Source organism: Platalea leucorodia, assembly GCF_965183815.1.
Source record: "Platalea leucorodia genome assembly, chromosome: 5".
NCBI classification, from domain to species: domain Eukaryota; kingdom Metazoa; phylum Chordata; class Aves; order Pelecaniformes; family Threskiornithidae; genus Platalea; species Platalea leucorodia.
Genome location: NC_138827.1, coordinates 50,743,485 through 50,766,652, shown reverse-complemented (window position 1 = coordinate 50,766,652; position 23,168 = coordinate 50,743,485). Strand labels below are relative to the sequence as shown.

Here is a 23,168-nt window from a genome sequence, read left to right as displayed (position 1 = left end):
ATCACAAAATCTACAGCATGCAGGTAAGTACATTTTTTTTTCAGTTTTCTTTGTGAATTCCTCCCTTTTTCCTTGGAGGCCCTGGACTGATCTGAGATCTGCCCAGTATTTGCCCTGGTTACCAGTTTATAGGATAAACATCACGTTGCACGCCCACAGAGAAGCAATGCCGGAGGGGAGCCCAAATAATGCTCTGTCCTGGCTGCTCCCAGGCCCATCGCAGGAGCCGTCAGAGGCACAAAGGCACACGGGAACCCAAATTACAGGCTCAGAGGAGGGGACACCATGGCTGGACTCCCCTGGGGCTGTCTCAGGAGATCCCCAGCCCCATGGGCCATCAGGACGAGGGAGCTGGAGTAGCTCTCCTGAGCACTTTTGGCACTGGTGTCACTGCTTTTTGGGGATGTCCAGGGCCAGCTCCTGGGGGTCTGTGCCACAACTGTACTGTGTCACATCCAGGTACCAGCAACTAGGAAGGCTGAGATCCAGGGTCAGCTACTGGGCAGACTGTGTGTCTGAGGCCACCCAGGAGGAAAATGTAGGAGATAATACTGCAGCATTTAGCAATGGCACAACAAATCTCAGTGCCAGACCTGATAGGAGGGGAAGGTGACTTTGCTTTCAAACAAGCCTGATTTCACTCATTCGCTCTCTCCCTCATGGCTACGTGCACACCAGCACCAAGGCGTGTGGCCAAGTGGCCTGTCCAGCAGTCAACGTGTGTCTGATGGTCTGTCCAGGATGCAGGGGGGACAAGGGACACTGGCTCTCGGCTTCCCTCAAGTCTCCCGGGCCGCAGTTAGGTTGGCGATCCTGTGCTGGTTTCAACTGTGCATTTCTGCACCCTTTACAACCCAGGAGCGATGTGAGGTCAGACACCTCAGTTAGTTAATCTCAGCATCCTGGAGTGTGAACGTTACCGATCTTTTGTGATAACTCACCTCAGCCTTAAAGTGGGGGTGGCAGATGCACTTGTTAGATTTGTGCTGACGGTTGATAACGGGAGACATATCCATCCCCGTTGAGAAAAGCAGTTTCTCTTGTTTGGAGATGGAGAAACACCTTAAAATTAGATTTTATTTTTTTCTTTTTGACTATTTTGGTACTGACACTCTTGCTCTGTTTGAGGTCCTTTATTGCTTCTAACTTCTGCCATGGCAGTCAATCTACAAAGCAAGCTCCCTCGGTCCAGGGGTTGGGTCCCACATCTTGGATAACTTTTCTTTTTTAGTATATTGTTCAGCACTTGATTGTCTGAGATCCTACTGGTGAATTTCAAAGCAGAGCCCTCAGCCTTCTGGGCCTGCTGGGCTTGGCTGGTCCTCAAGCACTCTGTATTTTGGCAGGTGGATCCAACTACTGTTCAAATATAAAGCAGGAACTGATAATGAGGACCGCATCTGTTCACACTAGACCTCTCCTCAGCCCTCACTGCTATTCAAAATAAAGGTTAGCAATCCCTTGCATCCAACTACTTTCTACCTCCTATGACAGTGATCTCAGAAAGCCTGCTGTACACCTTCCCCCTCTTGCATTGTCCAGCAATTAATGCTGGTACCTGGTCCCCCCCAGCATTCTCCACCAGTTAATGCAAGAAATAATATGTCGTACACTGCTTCCTACAGAAGCACTGCTGTGTTTGTAAGTTCATGTAAGAAGTCATCTAGGCCCCTGCAGTGGTCATATCACGTGATGCCTCTTGTTGACTTTCAGCCAGGCTTTGGGGATAGTCCCCACCATCACATAAGCAACTGGGAAGAGGAATCCACATTTCTCCTCTGTTTTTTGCCTGCAGTGACCTCTAGCAATGTTTTACCGTGCCATCTTCCATGGCCCTGTCCCTCTCAAAGATCAGAGCAACTATGTCTGCGTCAGTGACCTATAAACCCAGGCCTGCTTGTGGAAACCTCCTGTCTCACGTGGGTGATCTCAATTATAAACTGCACAGCCTCTTAGAAAAGATCAGCTTAAAAGCATTTAACAAGTATAGATGGAAACCCAATTCCTTCTCTGAAGGTTAAACTTCTGAACTGCAGATAATTACTACTCTTCTCCTCCCTTTGATGGCATCTTCTATCTTAAGGTGTAAAAACAATATGTAGGTGCTTTAAAGTTTAAAATAAATGAATGTCTCTTGGTATGGCTGTGAGTTAAAAAAATACCATCTTTGTGTTTCCAGATGAAGAACCCAAGGCAGAGGAGCTGGAGGTGTGTGTTCCCATTCAGCAGGTGAGTCACCAGCAGAGTTGAGGGCAACGCTCAGTGCTGGGGTCTTGCTCCGCGGCAGTTCAGGGCACTGATTTGACTCAAAGGCAGCAATTTTTGTCCAGATCAATTTCTAAGGTATTTTGCAAGTCATTTATTGTAAATCAGCAGGCTCTACAGTCACATCTCATCGCTGACTGCTGTGCAGCCACCTCAGGCTGGAGCTGCTGACATGTTCAGTACCCACAGGGTGTCAGGAGTGCTGACACTGCTGTCACTTGGCTTCCAAGATGCTATATTTTTGCTTTTAAGTGTAAAAACTTAGTTGCCAGTTTTGAATATGCCAAGAAGCTTGAGGGAGTAGCTTATCTTTCCCCTAAAATGCACTAGCATGGCAGGTTTTTGACGAATCCGCCAAGAGAGTGTGTGGTAAGGCTGGCTGGGTGCTTGTAAAGCTAGACTGTTGGCAAAGGACACGGCCCTGGTTTGGGACACTGCTGTGCTGTCCCCATGCTGCTGGGCGGTTGCATGTTCATTAGCTGCAAAGGAGCGTACCAGCTGCGTACACAGCCCTTGAGTAGGGTAGACCTGGAGGTGCTCGATGGGACTGAAGCACAGCTGCCTTGCGCTCCTTGCTGCTGGGCTGGAGCTGTGAGATCTGTGCTGCCCACAGGGTTTGGTGCCAGTGGGGCATCCGTGAAAGGCGGCTCTGCGTGGAGATGGTGGCGTGGGTGCTGCCCCAGCGCCTATGGCACTGGGTGCTGGAGGGTGCCCGCAAGGACTGTCCCCTGCAAGCTGGGATGCAGGAGGGCCAGGCCTGGGTGGCAGAGGCAGGCTGGCGTGTCCTGCCGAGCAGCAGGCAGCAGATGGCAATGTCGCCCTGCAAGAGCCGCAGGCAGGGAGGCGGGCAGGCAGGGATGCAGGTAGATTATTGCTGAGCTGGCAGCTTGGGGACAGGGGACAAAGTGACCCCCTCGGCAGTGGGTCCAGCTTCTTTTGTAGAAGCCAGAGAGTTTCAAGCAGCGTTGGGTGCCTGGTAGAGATGCTCCTTGGCCCTGGGCTAGCTTGGCTCCCTGTGGCCACCCAGGCGGGAGAAGAGAGCAAGGGGGAAGGAAGGGGCACCCCTTTCTGCCTGCTGCCCTCCCGTCCTGCCTGGCAGAGGCTGCTGTGGGGCTGCCCACACCGGGCTGGTCACAGTTGGAGTAGCCCCAAGATGTAAAATAGCCCGGGCTGGCTCTTGCCAGGCCTTGCGGGGGTATGATTTTGGCAGCTGGGGAAACTGAGGCAGGGAGCGTGCCTGTGAATGGGTACTGGAGATGCTATGGAGCTGGTTGGCTGTCATTTTTAGCAGTGGGGTGAAGCTGCTCCCCCAGCTGAGCCTGGTAAAGGTTTGGTGTGGCTGGGACACAAGCTTCAGCAGGGTGTCATGCCTCCTCTCCCTGACTCACCCTGGTGCCAGCGGGTATTTTCTGGGTGCAGCAGGCTGTGGGGCTCGGATGGCCGCATCTCCTCCCTGTGCTCAGGGACCGCTCCTGTGCCCCACAGAGCCCTGGCGGGATGGAAAGCTGGGCTGTTCCCTGTAGCAGTCACTGCCTGGCTTGGTCACATCCCGGGGCCACGAGGCCATCCCAGAGCCATACCTCAGGGACTTTGCGTGGCTGTGCACTCTGTATCTGATGGGAGGAGAGCCAGTGCTGAAAGTGTTTTCTTCTTCTTTTCTCTGAGCCGCTCCATCTCATACTTTATCAGGCAGGGCTGCTGAGCTCAGGGAAATGGGAGCTGTTTGCCTGCTCCTGAGGAGTGGCCGTGGGTTTTGCTGACTCCCCCTGGCTAACGACATGCTGGTGACTGCATCAGTGGTACAGAAAACAGGGCTGGCATCGGCCCTGGGTGCAGGTGGGAGCTCCTGGGTGCTGCCACTGCAAGTCACATCAGCAGCCAAGGCACCTCATCACAGGCATGTGAAGGAGAGGACAGAAGGTACTAAGAAATAATTCTGAGTTGTCAGAAGGCCCCCCTGGTCTCCCCATTGCCTGGCTCCAGCACGTGTCGTCTTGGTTTGGGACCAAGCTATTCCACGGGGAGCGGGGCACTGAACTGCACTTACCGGGGCCATCCTCCACTCCCCGAGCAGGAATGCTTTGAATTGGCACAGGGCCATGCTGGTGCTAAAAAACAAATTAATTTCTTCCAGCTGAGCACTCCTGATTCAGCATTTCTTGTGCCAGCACTTTACAGCGGGTGTGAGATAACAAGAAGATACTGTGCGCAGAGGGGTGGCGGTTGTCCTGGCTGGGTATCTCCTGATTAGGCGCAATACAGAGATACCAGCTGTGCACTCTCAGCACACCGGGGCCAGAGGTGGGGTTTGGCAAAAGGATATGCGGGTTATGGAAACAGGGATGGGTCCTCATGGTGCCCCTGTCACCAACCCTCAGCTGTATCCCTGGCTCCGTACTAAAGGATGTGAGTACCCTGGAAGGTGCTGGGTTTGAGATGCTCCTTAAAAAAATTAAGACTTTATGTCAGAAGACATCAGGTCTGTGTGGCCTGAGCCTAATTTCTTCCTCTTAGGAGAATTTGTGTGGCTCTGTTTTCTTTTTGCATTTACCTAAAGCATGGCATTGTTGTCAGCCATTAGACAGCGGCCCGGCTTCGCTGCAGCAGTGGCTGCGTTTTGGGGGAAGGAGGAGTGTCTTGGGCTGATACATCCATGAAACATCACACATGGTGTTCATGAGGGAGAGATCAGGCTGAATGAGAGGTCCTGAGAGAGGCACTGAGGTTTTCAAGCTGGGCTTTGCGTTGATGCTGTGTGTGGTTTCATGTGCTACTTCCCTCTGAAATTATGCTTTGGTTTACAGGAAAGATTTGACTTTTCATGTTAGCCCTTAGCTGAGATGCTTGTCTCAGCTGGAGGAGCACCAAGGAGACCGAGGCACAGTGTGAAGGCGCAGAGGTCTTCTCTGTCCAAGAGGATGGTAAGTAAGTGTGGTATATAAGAAGTGGGGACCAATGGCAGAGAGTGGGTGTGGGTACCCAGAGAAGGGGACTGGCAGTGCTAGAAAAGCCGTGGCTAGAAATGAGGAGGAAGGAAACCCTGCCTTGGAATCAAGTGCAAAACTGAGCCAGATCCTTCTCCACTTGCTTTGTGTCCTGATCACCTAGAAGTCCTGGAAAAATTAATGGAGAGGGGAAAGCGATCAAAACTTGAATGCATTGCATGTTAGTGGTGACCTTACCCTGCAGCAGAGATAAGGAATATGCAGTCTTTGCATTCAGGGGAAGAAGCAATTTCAGTCCAGGACCAGGAGACGACTATCTAGCTGGACATTGCCTGTGCCACGTAAACCTGCTGGGGGTCAGATTGCTGCCAGCGTTATAAACCTCTATCATTCTCCAGATGCCAATAGGCCTTATCTCTTAAAGTGAATCTTATTAACTAGGAGAGGACTTTGCTGTCTGTATTGTGGCCTTTAAACCTCACTTGAGATTCTTCACCTTCAAATGAGAGGGTTTGAAAGGGTGGAGGAACAGAAAAACAAAGTGGTTTCTTCCAATGTGAGCAGCTCTGAGCTGTGGGTGTCCTGCCAGCCCCATGGCTGGGCGTTGCTTCAGGAGCAACTCCAGGTTTGCTCTGCTGCAATGGTGGGGATCCAGGGTGGTCTGGGGGCTGTGCCAACCTCTCGGCTTCCTCTGTGCTCGAGCAGCCCAGGTCCATCACACTTGCAGGGCATCAGTAGGGCTCTACCAACTCCAGCCAAACCAGTTGGGATGCTCTTTCTGCCCAAGCCTGGAGCAGGAAGCTGCCCTTGCTCTGCAGTTCCCCTGGCTGGTTCAGAAGAGCTCGGGAGAGGCACTCGCCCACCTAACGCTTGTCACAGCCGCTAAGTCCACTGGTAGCGGACTTGCAGCTAACAATGCTGGGCTACAGCTAACCTTGCCTACAGTCCTGCGAGCAGGAACATCGCAAGGGTCCTTTCTGGGCCTTTGATTAATTAACGTCTATCTTTGTGTTCCCAGAAAGGCTTCTGTAGCAAGAGCAGTAATTCACTGAGGTCCTGGTATGGATGATGTCTCTGCTTCACACCTGATCCATGCAGTTCCTGGTAAGGCTCTTCTGCTCCCTGAGACGGTTTGGACCACCAGCCTATCCTCCCCATGTGGCTGCTTCCCTCCACTATTTCAAGATAAAGCAGCACATTTCTCTTGGGAAAGAGAGCCTCTGGTCGAGGGGAAAGGGAACATTATCTTGTCCCCCATGCTGGCTCCTTGTCCCTTAATGCTCTGCCTGTCTTGCTAGGCGGTCCCCCTCCCCATTGCATGGAGAACAAAGCCTGGTGGGTGGGACTGCAGAGCGTAGTGAAGATGTCCTGGTTTCTTTAGGTAGCTATAACATGCAAGTGTGAAGTTGGCTGATGGGACCACCTGGGGCTCTTCTAACAGATTGGCTTCTCAAACAGCTGTTCCAAGACCTGTGATTAATGGCAGTTTATCAGTAGAGAAAAAGGTCCTTTCTCTGCCTTGCCTGCAAAGAGCTGGCAGGGAGGCTTGGCTGCTCATTCAGAGGTTTGCAAAGCCTCTGAACCCTGCATGCTGCTCTTTCCTGCATCTCCCTCGGTGGCTGGATCGGCAGAGGGCACTGCATGTCCATGCTTGATCCGCCTGGGAAGGGAGGGAAAATCCTCTTCACCCCTCCAGCTCCAGGGCCAGAGGAGGCATGGACCAGCAGTGATTGTGCTCTGACCACCAGGCCTCTCTCCCAGCTCCCTGCCAAAGAGCCCCGGGCTGGGGAGCCGCCTCCCCGATGGAAAGATCAGGGCTGATGAAGGAAACCAGGAGGCATTCGGTGAAACGCCGGGCAAATTTAGATCAAACGGCAGGAAATCCGCTCTCCGGCCGCGCAGAAGAGCCGCGCAGTGGAAAGCTCTGGTCTGGCAGGAGGTCATCCAAGACAAACACGGAGCTGCCTTCTGGGGCAAACTGGCCAACCGGCAGGATGGGCGAGAGCCGAGGATCTGGGCAGGCAAAGCTGTAAAAGCAGTTTGGCTTTGTGCTTCACTGCAGTCACTGCGGGCGGTCAGGGAAGAGCTCCCACCCTGCCCACAGTGTACAGGATGGTACCCCCAGCCCATGCAGGGAGCGGAAGGAGACTTTCTCACCATAGCCTGAGGGAGTCTGATGGATTTTTTTTTTTTCATCAGAACATGATATTTGTCAGCCTGAGTGGCATCAGCATGGTCCGAGCCGGATCATGTTCTCCTTGGTGAGGTGGGCTGGGGGCCAGTGTTTGGAGACGGGCTTTGGGCTCTTCCAGTGAGAATATTTGTGTGCAAACACAGAGATATAAGTGTCCCAAAAGGGATGTTCCCATGATGCCCACAGAAGTAGCTGCTCGCTGGAGTGAACAGGGAGCCAGATGCTACCTCTTGCATTGCTGTAGCACTGCAGGTTTTGATGCAGTAGTGACTTCTCCTCAGTGGAGGTCTCTTCAGCTGAAGAGGCAGCAGTAGAGATCAAAGGGTCATGGACTTTCTCAGATGGCATGTCCTACTGGCTTTCATGGGGCAGGAAGGGAGAGTGTTTGAATCGTGGAGTGTTTCCTCTCCAGTTCCTTCACTGGCTGAAATCTGGGCTTGTCTGAGAGCTCTTTCCTTTCGATAGTGATTTGGCAGCACTTGGATGACCACCGCATAAACCCCACCTGTCTGGCTGGTTTCTGCAGGGCAGAAGTTACAGCTGAAACAGTGGTTAACCCCAACAGCCGAGCAGGCTTGTGCATCTCCGGGCAGTATCTGTGGCTCAAGCAAGCCAAAGCTTCACTCAAATGTGAGCTGATGTATTTCTAGCCAGTAGAGGTGATTGCTCCCTGGGAACCTGCCTTGGAGTTCATTTGTTCACTGAAACCTTTATCAAGAGAGTGAAGGTGATTTTCCAGACTTGTTGATGTCCTCCGGAGATAGCTTGCATAGAGGCTTTCCAAGACACTGCAATCTCAGCTGTTGCCCTTTGACAGCAGCAAAGATAAAGATCCATGAACCTCCTGCTCAAGGAAGCTCCCTCCTCCTCTTGCACTGCTTCCTTTAGATTAGCATGGAGTCTGCTGCTTCACAGCCTGAGGCTCTGTCCCCAGAAGAAGCAACTGGGGTTTCACACACAGCCCTAATTGCCTATAAAAGTACTCTCTGACTTGTTTCACCTCACCCACTTGGAGCAAGGGCTTGTGTGGAGCTGTCTGAGCCCTGCACAAGTGCGAGAAAGCATTGGGGTGGAGCTGACTGATCTGCTCTGACTCTGCGAGCAAGAGGGGTGGATCTCATCGTTTAGGCTACCTAAACAAGTAGCTGTTGCTCAGGAGGAGAGACAAGAAAGCTGGGCTAAAACCACGTTCCCTGGCATGATAATGCCTGAAACAGCAGTGTGTTTATGTAGGACTGTAAAGGAGCCAGGAAATGCCACCAGCCTTGCCATGAATGTCCTGGTGAACCTCCTGGAGCCCACAGCCACAGTTTCAGCTCACTCCCTCTGGCAAGCATCAGACCCAAAAGGGAAAGAGGTCTGTAAGTGGGACTAGATGGGGAGCTTGAGGCTGCACAGACCTGACATAAGAAGGGCCTGTGGCAGTGCCAGTCAGCAAAGATGGAAGGGGAGGTGAGCTCCAACGAGCTCTGGACCACGTTCATCCTGCAGGCTCTCCACCCTAACCCCCCCCCCCCCCCCAGCTCCTTCTGGGAGAGGGAGCTGGGCTCACGAGCTTGCTGTCAGGATGCAGTTTCAGAGGCTTTCCTCAGATGAATTGTTGGGAAGAGTCCTGGACTGTTGGGCTTAGAGTCCTTGGGCTGATGAATGCAGATGAGACTGCTGCTCACCACAGGCAACCCACTGGTACAAGTGATTCCAGAAAGCAGTTGTGCTTTGTCTTGGAAACAGGTTGGGTTTGGTTTATTTTGTGTCCACTGGTCCTCTTAGGAGACTGCCTTGGGGACCTTCCCTCTCGGTTGTTAGGAATCATCTACAAATTTCTAGCAGAAATGTATCTGTGGCCGGCTTTTTCCTGATTTGTTCTTGAGCCAGAGGACAGTGCTGGCACAAACAGCTCTTCTCCCTGCCTGTACTCTTCGATGTTGGTTTGATGATTCTATGATTCTATGAAATAGTCTTTCTTTGGCCTTGGGTTTCAGAGGGATGCATTTCAAAACCAGAAATAAATGGGCTTGAAATATTTCCCATAATTTTGCAAGATCTTGACCCTCTGATAGCAAGATTAGAAGACAGATAACAAAATCAGCATTCAGGCTGGAACCACTATTGTTAAACAGACAACACTGTAAAGCCACTACTTCTTGTTTACAATTGAACTCATGAATTTTTAGATATTAATGTATGAGGGATTGAGTAAACAACCATTGTGCCTCTAAGGAATGAGTCCCAGGCTGTCCTGAGCTGGAATACTTTGTACTTTCCTGATTGCCTTCCAAGAATTTCAAATTACTTTGTAACAGAAAAACAAGCCTGCTTCACAAGACATTTGTGAGGTTCTCGGAACGGCCTTAACTCCTCCACACTGTGATGTGGCCGGTTTTGAGGCAGAGCTCTGCAGCTGGGTACCGTGGGATGCTGGGCCCATAGGTGTTGGTAGAGAGGTAGGGACTACACATGAAGAATAAACCACTCAGGTCAGGAGAGTCAGCCTGGATGTATTAAAACCCTGCTGTAGCACACAAGTCTGCAACCAGTGTGTAGCCCTGTCAGTCCCTGTTCCCAGTCTGATGGGCACAGAGACATTGTGGACGCTGGCCCAGCAATCCTGTGACTGCCATGGAGAAGGAGAGGTGAAGAGACTAGTGGGAAGTCACACAGCAGGTGAGGGTGAGAGCCAGCAAGAAAAGGACTCTGCTTGCCTAACCCATGAGTATTTCAGGAGCAGCTAGGAGGCTCTTCGGCATGGTTCCATGGGAGTAGCCACCAAGGACCAGGTGGCAAAGGCATGTGTGGGCAGGGCATATGCCTGCCCTGTGCCCTGGAGAGACCATGCCCTGCTCTCCAGGGAAGCTGCAGACCATGCTCTACACTCACGGGCTCTCCAGGCTTACCAGGGTGTTTCTGAGCATGGTGGTGCTGACACCGCAAGCTGTGGTGCATTTGCAAATGAGAGAGTGCTCTTCAGGAGCAGCCAGCCCGTTGCCTAGAGTCCCTTCAACCAAAAATACCACTTGGGACTAGAGACCAGCCTGCCTAATGTCCCTGCCAGCCCTGGGCTGCCCAAGTGCCACTTGGCTAGTTTTTGAGCTGAGACCAAGAGCCAGAAATGGAGACATCTTTCTGCTGGTGGCTGGGGATTGCAGACAGGACATGTAACAAAGAAAGCTGATGGCCTGGCAGCCTTGAGGTGTCCGTCTTGGCCAGCCTGGGTAGTCCTGTCTTGGGCATCATGGCCAGCACTTTGGTAAAGCAGGCAGGATGGGTCCCTCACTACCTGGGTCGTTCTTGGGTTTGATTTCCAAGCCAGCAGCCTGGAGCTCTGGAAAGTCATGAATTCGGGTTACCAAACCATCTGCTGGCTGCATTTTAAAAAGCAATTAAAGCCAAATTGTTTCCAGCCCTTCTGTTAGCAAGATGTAGTCTAAAGAGAGATAGCCGAGCCAGGATTTGCCTGATCCTGCCGCAGGTCCAAGTATGAGTTAATTTGATTTGATCCCTATGCTGTGCATGCTGGAAAGTAAGGAGTTCCCTACTGAGGGCTGCCGTGCTGTTAGCACAGAGGTTTGTGTGATGGTGAAACCCAGGAAACTGGCATTTTGATACTGTTTTTCAATTGTTTTTAATCATAAATTATTAAACAGTTTTTGAAAAAAAAACGTAGGAAGTAAGAATACTTTTACATGATAGAGGATGATAGCGTGTTGCCAAAGACTGATGGCTGGCAGGTCTAGGTGGTGTTGGATGGAGCTGCTAAAGCAATGGTCTGGGGAGCCTTTTGCGGGGTACCCCACAGGGCAGGGGGACTGGTGTGTCTGGATGGGTGGGTGGGGGCATGGAGCCGCCTCTGGTCGCACACTGGCTCTCAGTGACCTCTCAAAGCATGAAACTGCTTTCTTCCTTTTCCCATGGTGAAAGGCATGCAAAGAGAGGAAAAAAAAGGAGTAGGGATGAAAAGAGAAGGTAAGGTGACATCATTCTTCTTTTTCCTGCTTTGGCAGCTGTCACCTTGCCAAATCAGAGAATAACCTTGTGTTGGAGGGGAAGGTGAGGTCATGCCTGATGGTGGATTTAATATTCTTTCCTGGGTGTTTTTATGTCCACAGGGTTTTCATTCCTGTTCTGCTGAGAGGTCAGGCCCAGGAGAGATGGGGAAATGAGTCTTCATAAGCCATGTAGGGCATGTGTTTGGGGACGCCCTTACACCTGGGGACTGCTTGACAGCAAAAGATGACAGGATCAAGATGCCCTTACAGAAAGCAGGGACAGTTTGACCTGGTGCTTCAGGCTGTGCTTGGTGTAGAGGACACACACCCATGCCACCAGTGTCGAACCTCTTGTGACTGTCCCTGTGATGCTCTGGGTGCCAAGCAGAGAGAAGTGAGGTCTGATGTTATGGAGCTCAAATTTGGGCCAAAGCATCTCCTCTTTCCAGCAGGAGAAGGTAACATGTCCCAGTGCTGAGTTTTGAAGAGCGTGGGATGAGGTGAGATGAGATGGTGGTGCCTTACAGTGTTGGGTTGAGTCTGGGGACTGTGGAATGCCATGGGGACAGCCCAGCTTGGCTGTCACCCACCACCCATGCCCTGCCATGCCAACCACCAGCTGAATCTAGCATGGTTGTGTATCGAGGGGCTGCCCAGGTCTCTTATCTTATTTGACGGGGGGAAAAAAAACCAACAGGCTGGCAAGGAAGCAGGAGAGGGGTCTTCCACGATGAGTGGAGGGGGCAGCTGAGCTGTAGGGTCCCAGAGAGGCTCCACTGGGGCAGCTGCTTGGTTTACAAGAAGAAAGCCCCGAGCACAGCACCGGGCCAAGCCGGCAGCTTATGTAAGAGCTGGCAGCAGGGCCGGCGGTGCGGAAACCCAGCGGGCTGCCAGCGGGGCGCGATCGCCTTTGATTTTCTCCTGTTTGCTCAGCAGCTTTCATGCAGCGGGGGAGCGGGGCGAGGGCGCGAGATTCCTGCACACTGAACTCCTCTGTTTCTCTCGGCAGGATAAACAGGACATAAAACAAAGCCCCGAGCCAGCCCTCGCCTCTGAGGCAGCGTGCTGCCAAACCCCCCACAGGGCGGCCTGTCCCCCGGTGTGGTCCCTGGGGACCAGCCACCCCATCCAGGGTGCTGCAGCCTGGGATGTGGGGAGGTTATGGGAGCCCACCCAGGGGGGCTTCTGGGCACTGCAGCCATTTTTGCGGCTGGGTGAGGGTTGCTCCATCATGTTGCTGAGGAGCAAGCAGGAAAAAGGGGGCAGAGCTCCCTGGCAGGACTCAGGCAGCCAGTCCCATGGCTTCGGAGAGCTGAGGATGGGTGCGCCAGAAGTGACTCCAGGCTGGACGCCGTGTGGACACCAGCAGGGCTGGGAGTCCCCTGAAAGGGTTTTGCTATGACCCAGTTGCCCCACAAGGTGCAGTCCCAGGCAGTGGGACTGACCGCCGTCTGATGCACCGTGGGATGCAGCGGGGCGAGGAGGCAGTTGAACACCAGTCCTCTCCCTGCAATGGGCTCTGTGCATGGGGTTCACTGCTCCCTTAAAGCTGGGCTGCTTTATTTATAACTTCCCCTAAGGAGTAATTTCCAGGCTCTGTTGCCCCCATGCCTGCCAGTGACAGAGGGCGATGGGGCTGACCTCAGCCCTTTCCCAATGCAGTATTAGCTAATCTGGCTCCCCAGAGATGCAGCTGTGGGGCAGGTCCCCTGCCAGCCCAAGCCCATGCCAGCTCCCCTGGATTTCCACAGAGCCATGATTTTACCACTGCCAGCCTGGTGCAGGGCAAGGTGAGAAGGCAGGGAGCAAACTGGGGTTTAAAACACTTCCAAGAGTTTCAAGTGGGGTTTGCTCTGGAGTGAAGTGTCCTGTAACTACCTTGAAGTCACTTGGTTGGGGAAAAGCATTGGCCAAGTGCGAGGCTGCAGCAAAACCCGTAGGAAATGCTATTGCTGCTAAAGCAACATGAAGGGAGGGTGGTTTGGTGCTGTACCCCTGTCCTGGTTGTCTGTCCTGCTGGCTGTCATGGGTGGCAACATCCCCTCTCCTCCAAGGTGGTGCCAGTGAATTATCGTGTCACTGCATGCAATGGCATTGCTGACTTCTGTTCCTGAAAGAAACAGCTTTGGCAGGGAAAAAGCCACTTGGGCAGAAAGCTGTTTTCCTGGCTGGGATCTGGGGGGCTCTGAGCTGCACACATAAAAACCCACTGGAAATACAGAGGTAGGAAAGGCAGGTGCTGCCCACTGCAGCGCTGAGCCTGGAAAGGCGGGCCGGGGTGGCCTTCAGCGTCCCTTTCTTGTGCCCAGATGGGAAGAACGAGCTGGTGGCTGGAGCTGTATGAGGGCTGGGGTCAGTGAAGGCTGGGGCAGTATGTCGGGCTGCTTCCCCATGCAGCTGCACCAGCCTCAGGCAGGGGAGGCCTGAGGAGCAGCATGCCCAGGTGCCTGCTCTGGCTGCCGTTTTGTGGGTGCTGAGCACCCCTGCAAGTGCCAGCAGCTGGCAGAGCTGAGCTGTGCTTCTCCAAAACCAATGGGATCTTGGTGGGGCAGGATGCAAACCCTGGGGCCTCTTATCCAAACCTCTTGGCTTGGGGTTTTGTGAGAGCCAGCTTTCTCATAGGATTCCCACTCTGGGCTTGATGGGTTGGAAATACTGCAAGAGCAGCCCTTTTTCTGTTGGTTTTTTTTTTGTCTTTTCCCCCTGATGTTTGTGTCTTTCCACTTCCGTCTCTGGCCAAGGCGAGCGGTGCCAAGGCACAAGAGCCAGGCACACCCAGAGGGAGGGGGAAGCAAAGCACCCTCAACCCGCAGGAAAACAGGGACAGAAAGCAAACGCGGTGTTCAGGAGCGAAGAGGGTTTGCTTGCTGGCTCCGGCCAAAGGACAGCTCTCTTCGGGAAGGTCCATGGACTCAAGGCAGGTATTGTGGCTCTGATTTGGTGCCCCGTCCTCTGGTCTTGCACTGATGCTGGTTCACCACTGGTGAGACGAGGAAGGTCCACACTTGGGGTGCACACAGAGCTCGACATCCTCCTGCTTCCTAGCCTGCCGGTCGGGTCTCCCTGGCCCTGCTTTGAGCTACAATATGGGCTCAAGCTGCACGAGTTGAAAAGGCTCAAGCTCTCAAAAAGCAGTGCAAGATCAAAGCTTTCTAAACACTCAGGGCATTTGGCCCAGGAGGTTTTGTTCCGACTATTTATAGCAGTTGGGGCCAAGCGAGTTCAGAGTTGGAGGCAAACTTTTCCAAAGCTGGGGGCCGTTTGGATTAGGGAGGGGGAAAGGGAGTTCAGCCAGGCCCGTTTCCAGCAAACGTTGACTCCTTCCCTTAGGTATGTGTTGCTATCCATGACACACTAACAACAGCTCTGCACAGAAGTGCCTGGCTGAGGCTGTAAAGATTGAAACAAAAATGTGAGTTGGCTGGAAAGGAGAACATGAAATAGAGAAAGTTTCCAAACAGCAAAGCTGTAGCATTTGAAAGTGAAAACTTTCCTTACCAGCTTGTTTTCATCCTCCAGTCAACATCCTTCAATTACAAATACATTCATATTGTTTACTAGGGGAAAGCTGGCAATGATTTTAGGGCAGAAAGACCAAGGTATAGCTTCCTGAAGCATATGCCATGCTTAGAAATAGAGAGGAGGGGTCTTTTTGTCTTCAAGGTGAATTTTTTTGTGCTGTCACTAAAAAACACATCATTTTTCTGTGCTACCTGCTATAGGCAAAGCCAGGCTTAAGCTCTGAGCAAGCAAATCAACCAGGACACCCTTGAAATTATGTCATGTTTGAAGCTATAGCCCTTGCAGAGCATGAAGGCAGAAGATGGGGTTTTCCTGTCTGCCAAGTGAATTGTGCTCATGGTGATGTTTAATCGCGAGGAGCATGAGCAGCACGCTTTAGATACACACCACAGCTTTTTGCATGCCTAGATCCGCTCTCTTGATTTAAGGCATTCAGTATAGGTTATAAAAATATCCCTCTAATTATCTGTAGCTTCCCAGGATGCTGCCAAATCTCTGCTGCTCTGTAGGAGCAGGATCTCTGAGCTTCTCCTGAAGGAAAGGGTGCAATTAGGTTGGCAAGTAATTATAATCAGCCTAATGAGGGGATAGCTTGAGGGAAGTGGGTTTGGCAGCTGGGTGGTGTCCAGCCCAGGTGGGCTGTTGTGGCGAGCAACATTATGCTCTTTCCTGGCAAGGGTGGTGTGGATTTTCTGCACGCTGCTCCACGCTGCAAGAGCTGTGTGCTGCGTCAACAAACACAGCCCAAGTCTACCACGTGTGTGCCTCGGGTTGTTTTCAGAGAGAGAAATGCCATAGCTGCAAGGTTTCCTTTCATCTCTGACATCCCCACCAAAGCCCGTCCTCTGATGCAGAGGATGCCCATCCTTGCTGTGGATGGTTGGACTGCACTGGAGAAGCCAAATTTTTCTCTTTCAGGGAAGGCTGCAAGATCTCCAATGGATTTTGAAGAACAAAATGATCTGCATGTGGTTTGAGAGTGGGATGAAGGTGACCACGGCTGGTGTTACAAGGGGAAGCGTCAGGCAGAAGGGGAGGTTTCCCCTGAAGCTACCCAGATGTCAGCCTGGGCGCCTGTCTTGTTTCATATTTCTGTGAATGACCCAAAAAAGTAGAAGAGCAACATTGAGATGTGTGAAAGAGGCAGAGCTGGGGGGTATCAACAGTACAGGAAGTTATAGATATTATAAAAAGAGAGTTGGATGACCTGGAAGACAGAAGCAACAACAATGATATGAAGCTCAGCAGTATAACACGCATAGTCTTTGAGCTTGAGGAGCAGCGACATATGATAAGATAGGACTTCACAATTTCTGGAGGTAACAGAGAAGGGCTTTGGACTGTCCAGTGATCTCACATGGTGCCTCTGAGCCACTGCCTGAATGCTGTCATGCAAAAGGCAGATGCACCCTTAGAGGACTCTGATGACAAGGCCTCTCTGTTGACCTTAAAGCCCTCAGGGCAAGAGCCACTAAGACCTCCACTGGAACAGCGGGTACAAATCTGATCATTCTTTCCCTAGAAAAAGTTAGAGTGGAGCAAGTGCAAAGCAAATCAACTGTCCTTGTTGCTCCAAGGGTGAAATAGGTGTGAGGGTCAGATGTGGTTTTCCTTCTCCCATCTTGGTTTTTCAGCATGGCAGAGACAGGCTCTGAACCCAGTTTCCACCCCTACCCAGCAGAAGAAAATGTTCTTCTCATTTTTGCCTCCTAATGATGATGATGACCGCTCACCTCTTGTTTTGTGTATGTCCTTACTATGAAAGACCGTTCTTGTGTTTGGTGCTAATGTTCCCAACTCTTGGCTTGGAAAGGGTACACTGGCCAACTGGACAGTCATTCGGTTTGCTGAGAGGCTGTCTGTTCTGCAATTAACAGACAAAATGCCCACCATTGTGGCTGGAAAGAAGTTTTAATTAAAATCCCTTGGTATTGGCCTTGGCCAGACTGTGGAGTGCATGGGAAGAGGGCAGAAGATCCAGGTCAATGTCTTGGGTCACTCTAGGAGAGTGTCCACTGAGCTGAGGTTAAACACAAGGAAGGACGTGGTTTATAATTGCATGGGCTTTTTTTTTTTTCCTCGAGTGACCTGTCCAGTGGAAGATTGCAAGCTGATAGGAGCGCAGATACTGCCAACCAAAAGTTGGGATAGGTCCACAGGTCATTTGAGTCCTAATGAGGAACCATGAATAGAAGCTCACATCACACAAGTGGAAAACACCTCACTCTCTTCTCTAATGAGCGTGGCTCTCCAAATGCTTTTGTCTTGGGCTTTGCTTGGCTTTCAGAGGTGCCCAGGGCTGCATCTTCCAGGCTGGCCTCCAAGCTGCTGTAACCTACCCCATCTTCTCTCTGATGGCCACCAGGAAGGTGCCTCACTCTGCTGGGTGGCCAAGGTAGACCTGCAGCGGCCCTGCGTGTTTACAACGGTGGCATGGGTAAGCGAAGTCCTTGAAGGGTGTGATACCCCCTCGGGTGGATGTGGTGGGCCCTGGTCGGTCTCCCCTGGGTGGAAGTTGCTATCTGTGTGCTTGCCTGTGATATGCTGGGCTCTGGACAAGCGGGCATGTTGTTTCATGTGTGGTGTTCTCCACCAGTGCTGTAACTGCAGGTGCTACTCTAATGAATGAGTGTCTGCTCCTCCCAATGTTAAAGCCCATTAATTAATGCAAAGATCACATAATAAGTGTCAGGAAACTGGAACCAGGATGGGTTCCCCTGTTGTTCGCATGGAGCGAGTCCTGCTTGCTTCCATGGTGCCAGATCCGTGGACCTATTTATATTTCCTCTGCTCAGGATGGGGTGGTGGACTTTCTGGTTTGCATGCTAATGAGCAAGCAAAATTAAGATATAAAAAAAGCTGAATGGGTGCCAGCCCCACACCTTGTCACTTGGAAGGCCAGCACGAGGGTCCTGCCAGCCCGTGTTACCCCTTGACACAGCACCAGGGCCCTGAAGCCACATAGATGCTCTTCAAAATGTTACTCCAAAATATCTTTTTTTTTTTTTTTCTTTTCCTAAAATTGTTAAGGTAACTTTTGAGAGGCAAAAGCCCCCTCAGTTCCATGCACCGAACGTTGACTCCTGCATCCTTCCTTCAGCGCGGCACAGACTTTGCCCGGAGGTACCCCACACCCTCGTGCAGGAGGATGGAGCAGGCATCTGGCACGGCGAGCTGGGAAAGGATTTTACTTCTGCACTTGGGCTCTGGCCTAGAGAAATCAATTGGCTTTCACACATTTTAAGGAAGAAAAAAAAATCCTTTCCTGCTGCCATTTAAGTTTTTGTCTCCTGCTTTCAGGTTTAGTTTTGTGCTGTCAAGCTGCGTGGGAGTGCTGAGCAGCTTTGGAGTTTCTGAGCCCGTGCTGGTGATGGAGGAGATGTTGTCCAGGTGAACCCAGGCTTTTCAGCTCAGCTACACCCGCGTGTGGCCGGGATGGGTGTAGGTGCCCAGAGTGCCCCTGCCTGGCACCCATCCTGCGGGCAGGGAGGGAGAGGGGGCAGTTTGGGTGGCTGGGACTGGGAAACGGGGAGAGCCCCAGCGGTGAAGTACGGGGGTGGCTCCAGGGACCGGTTGGCGCTGGCATTTGGGGCCACGAGTACCCAGGTGAAACATCTCGATGCATTCCCTGCTGGCATCAGTTTAGCCCTGTGCAGGACCAGGCACCTGCGCAAACCTGGCTTTTGGGATGAAATTAGCATTTGGGGGCAGTGGCAGGGGGATTTTTTTACGATTCTCTGTAAAAACATGCCATTTTAAATGCTGAAGCGTAGCAGACAAAGGGGTTGATTGTGTTTTTCCCTTTCCTTTCAATCCCCTTTCTGCACGGTGACATTTTACACTTCCAAACCCTGTTCCTTTTTTTTTTTTTTCTTCTTTTTCCCCTCCTATTTCCCTCTCCCTCCCCCAAATATCCCTCTGGGGGCACAGCCCCTTTCCTGGGGTCCCCCCGTCCTGGCAGGGTGCCAGGGAGGTGCCAAGGCGCACAGAGGGGCGATGCCAGCGCTTCCTGCTCCCTCCCCAGCAGCACAATGGGGACATTCAGGCGGGCACCACGTAGCCCAGCATCAACCCAGAGCCAGAGACCACCCCCCCGCCATCCCCGTCCCTCCCTATCGCCGACTCCCAAATAGCAGCGTGAGACAGAAAGCAGCTGACGCCGTGTCCCGGCGCGCTGGCGGAGGCGAACTGGAATCCAGCATCACAAAACAAGCCCTGTGCACGCTCCCCTCCCGACGCAGGCGCGTGTGTGTATGTGTCACCCCCACCCTCCATCCCCCCAAAATCTCCAAGTCTGCCCAGTAACACCAAACTGGGCTCCCTTTCCCACCCACCCCAGCCAATCCGCGCGCTGCCAACAGGCCAGGGCCTCTGCTGCCGAGATGCGAGGGGCAGGAGCTGGTAGAGTTGCAGGGAACAGGGAACGGCATGTTTTCCTTCTCCCCTTCTTCCTCCGGAGCCGCTTGTTTTTTAATTCAGGGCCGGAGGGGAAGCGTGGGTCAGAGCTTGGAGGCAGCCCCCATCCTTTCCCAGGAACGCAGCCTACCCCCCAAAAAAAAATAAGATGAGATTTCACTGCTGCTCAAGGAAGCCTTGTTTTTAATCGCAGGCAGATCAGCGAGTTTTTTGGGGGTGGGACAAAGGAGAAAGCGGGGGGGCAGAGCAAGGAAAGCCAGGCTTCTTCCTTCCCAGGTCCAGCCAGATCTTTTCAGGCTTTCCTGCCTGCTCCGAGGGGTTTTTTTTTTTTCCCCTCCTCTTTGCTGTTTTTCCTCATCTCTGACTCCGTGCTTGCAGCAGCTGCTGTGTTTGTAGAGCAGGAGGCTGGGCTGGTGTAAATCCAGCGGTCCTGGGGCGCTGGGGGGTGACTGATAGTGGCCGCCAGTGGAGCTCCAGCCTGCTGCCCTCCGAAACTCCCCGGGAAGCAGCTGGGGTAGGTGCAGGGATAAAAACACTGAACATACTGGGTTTCAGAGGATTTAACTGAAGGACTTTATAGCTGGACTCGATGATCTTAAAGGTCTTTTCCAACCTAAATGATTCTGTGATTCTATGACTTCAGCTGCCTTGCAGAGGAGCTGCCGGTCCCTGTGCCTCCTCCGTGCATCAGGGCTTTTTGCAGGTCCCTTGGGCTTAGTAGCCACACCATTAGTGGGCACAAAATAATAATTAAACACATTTTGGTCTTTTCTGGCATGTTCATGGGGCAGCACCTTATGACAAGCTTGCCAAGGTGTGCTTAAAAGTGCAGAGGTATTAGGGATGTCCATGATCCCAGTGCCCATCCCTGATATAAGGGATGGGTGTTTGGACCCGGGACCAGCAGAGCAGGCAGGATAATGTGTCCCATATTGCCTACTTGGATGCACTGTTGTGCTGAGATGCAGCAATGCCCCATGAGAGGCAGAGGCCAGCTCATGGATGGCTGCTCTTCTACAGAGTCAGAGGAGCGCCGCCGAGTCGATGGCAGTGATGCTCTGCTGATTTGCATCTGGCTGAAGCCTTGGCCCAGGAAGGTGCATAGTGGCTTAATGCAACCAAATTCTTGTGGGAACTCAACAAATTGAGAGCCTGAAGGTAGTGGCCTTGTTGCAAAGGGTGGAAAGCAGGATGCCAGGTAACCATGCAGCTTATATGTCTTGCGGGGAAACTGCTGCCAGCAATATTACCAGCCAGATGGGATTGTCCTGACATCCAAATGTTTTGCAGCCACCTTCAGAGGAATGTCAGGCTCCCCTGGTCATTGCCTGAAGGGGTGATGGGACAAACATCCTCCTGGCTCCAGGGGCCCTAAAAGGCTGGGGAGAAAACAGCGACTGCTGCAAGTTGGTGCCCTAGGCTGCAAACGAAGGGCAGGCAGGCGGGATCCGGCAGGCACTATGTGCAGCTGTTGGGCAGACTGGAGGAACAGAGCTTGGACTGCAAACATCCCGGAGAACGGCAGGCAAAGTTGTGCCAGTCTTTGGGGGGTGGCTGGGAGAGGCTGGCGAGGGCAGCATGTCCCTGTGTGTGCTGGTGGTGCTCCACCCCAGGGAGAGGCTGAGCCCAGGGCTTCTTGCACAAACTGTTTGTGTAGGGTGAAGAAAGCCGGGCCCTGGGAGCACGCAGCAGCTTGGGATGTCCCGTGGCAGCTCTCCTGCAACAGCTGCCGGAGCTGGGCAGGGACCGCGCTGCAGCTGCCCGCGGGAAACACCGCGAATTACAGCTCCCGAGGGGCGAGGGCATTGCTGGGCGAGCGGCACCAGCTCAGCTGTGCAGGATCTTCCCTCCGCAGGGATGAGGCAGGCAGAACCAGCGCGGGCTGTGTCACTAAATAGGTGTTATTTATTTCTTAAAAAGACTTCAGAGTCTTTTTCTACTGTTCCCTGCTTCCCTCATCTGTTTCTCAGCATCTGCCCTTCTCATTGACTCCACTGAATTGTATCAGGACATAGAATATCTGGCCTGAAAAGCACACATCTTGCATGGATAACCAGCACCACCATCGCTTCCTGGCTCTGCACACCTCCAGCACACAGCCAGAGGAGGAACACCGGAAGATTCAAAGCCCCAAGCTTTAACCCTTACAGCTCTTCTGAATTACACCCATGGCACGATCCTCGCAAGGTAACAGAAGAGCAACCAGGACCCCGCCAGCGAGGACAGGTTGGAAAGCAGAGCTGGGAGGATGGCTGGTGTCAGACAGGTGAAGGACAGACATAGTCTTCTGGTAGACTTGATCATAGGCAGGATAGAGGTTCATCCAGCAAACTCACTGCTCTGTTCACCCATGGGTGCAGAGCCAGCGAGAGGGCAGGTGCTGGTTGCTCCTGGGCTGGTTATGGTATTCACTGGGCAAACTGGTCCTCCCAGGCACCAGCTCACTCAGACTCGGGCTTGAGTGAGAAGTAGGATGCAGGCACAATATGCAGAATATCCTATACGGTATCATGCTATAGGATAGAGACATGGTCTACAGCTCGCTGTAGAAAACATCAGCCAAACTAACAGCTCGAGAGCTGGATTTCATATCTGATGTTGCAAGAGCTGCAGTGGTAGGAAATGGGCTAGTTTTGTCCAAGTCCAAAGAAAAGAGAGAGGGGGGATTTCATTCCCTCCCCAACTCAGGCTCAGGTTAGGGATACGGATGGGCTTAGCAGTAGGCTGAGGGTCCCTCCCTACAGGGCAGCCCTGTGTCCATGAGGCAACCAGGGTAGGGGCTGGCTGGGCTCCAGCTCAGCCTTTTATGCCAGGAGGATGGGAAAGGGCTGGCAGGGAGTGGGCAAAGGGGGGACACCCAGCTTTGCATCAGGGTTGTGGGAGGGAAAACATGTTCAGAGGGTGCTAGCTGCGACATGGCTCTGGGGTTATGGTAATTCCCCCCACTGCTGGTGATTTGAGCTGTACCTAGTGCAGGGCAGCAACCTTACAGCAGGGCACACCACACCGGTCCGGAGCATCAAGGGTGACCGTCCCATCGGTTTTTAAATCTCAGAGGAGATTTCCCTGGCGCAGCAACTCAGTTTTCTTCTCAGCAAAGATAATCTTCCCCTCCTCCCCCAGTGCTGAATACTCTGGCATCACACCAAATAGCAAAGTCAACATGAAATACACCCTCATTTCCTGGGCCTCCTCTTCCCAGCTGTCCTCCAGCAAAGAGGAATGATATAGCATCTGCTTTTCTAGCCGCAGCCCTCTTCCAGGGCCAGGTCTTTGTGGCTCTTCAGAGGTGGTGCCAAGGGCTTTGAAATCCGTTCAAGGCATAAAGCAAGGCAGTGGCAAGGAGCGAGAAGCAGGAGCAGCACTGCCTGCATTGAGCTCTGCCGGCCCCGGTAGTGTCCCAGGTGCCTGCTCCAAAGGGCCTCTGGTTTGCTCAGGCTTTTAAGGGGCATCACTGAGGCCACCACCATCCCGTGGCGTTGCACAGCCTCCCTGTTCAGTGCATATGGCGAAAGGAGCTGCTCACATTTCTTTCCTTCCAACAGAGGCACAAAGAAAGGTCAGAATAAGGATGTTGGCTCTGCCCCATTGGCCTGGAAACTGCCATCCACAGCTATGACATTGAGTCTAATTTATGGGCTAGGCAGCATCAGGAGACTCTGATCGGCAGAGTGTCGGTGTCTGCCAGGCCATTTGCCTCCAGGAACTGGAAGCAAGATGGGTTCAAAGGTGCATATGGTATCTGCTGCACCTCCATTGCACCAGCTTCTCATCTCCATCCCAGCTCTCTTGCAAAACAATTCAGAAGCTGGACAAGCGGCTCTCCCCATCTCCATGCCC

At 52.6% G+C, this 23,168-nt stretch overlaps 1 long non-coding RNA gene across 2 annotated transcripts; it reads left to right on the top strand.

Annotated features, from left to right (window-relative positions):
* The first annotated feature begins 4,539 nt into the window (after positions 1-4,539).
* On the top strand, positions 4,540-21,271 carry LOC309591492. Of its 2 annotated transcripts, none has more exons than XR_014228365.1 (5): positions 4,540-4,671; positions 5,070-5,186; positions 6,229-6,314; positions 17,200-17,349; positions 18,213-21,271. It is a non-coding gene; the product is annotated as an uncharacterized lncRNA (long non-coding RNA). The 2 variants fall into 2 exon arrangements; XR_014228366.1 differs by having other exon boundaries at positions 17,943-21,271.
* Positions 21,272-23,168: the final 1,897 nt, after the last annotated feature.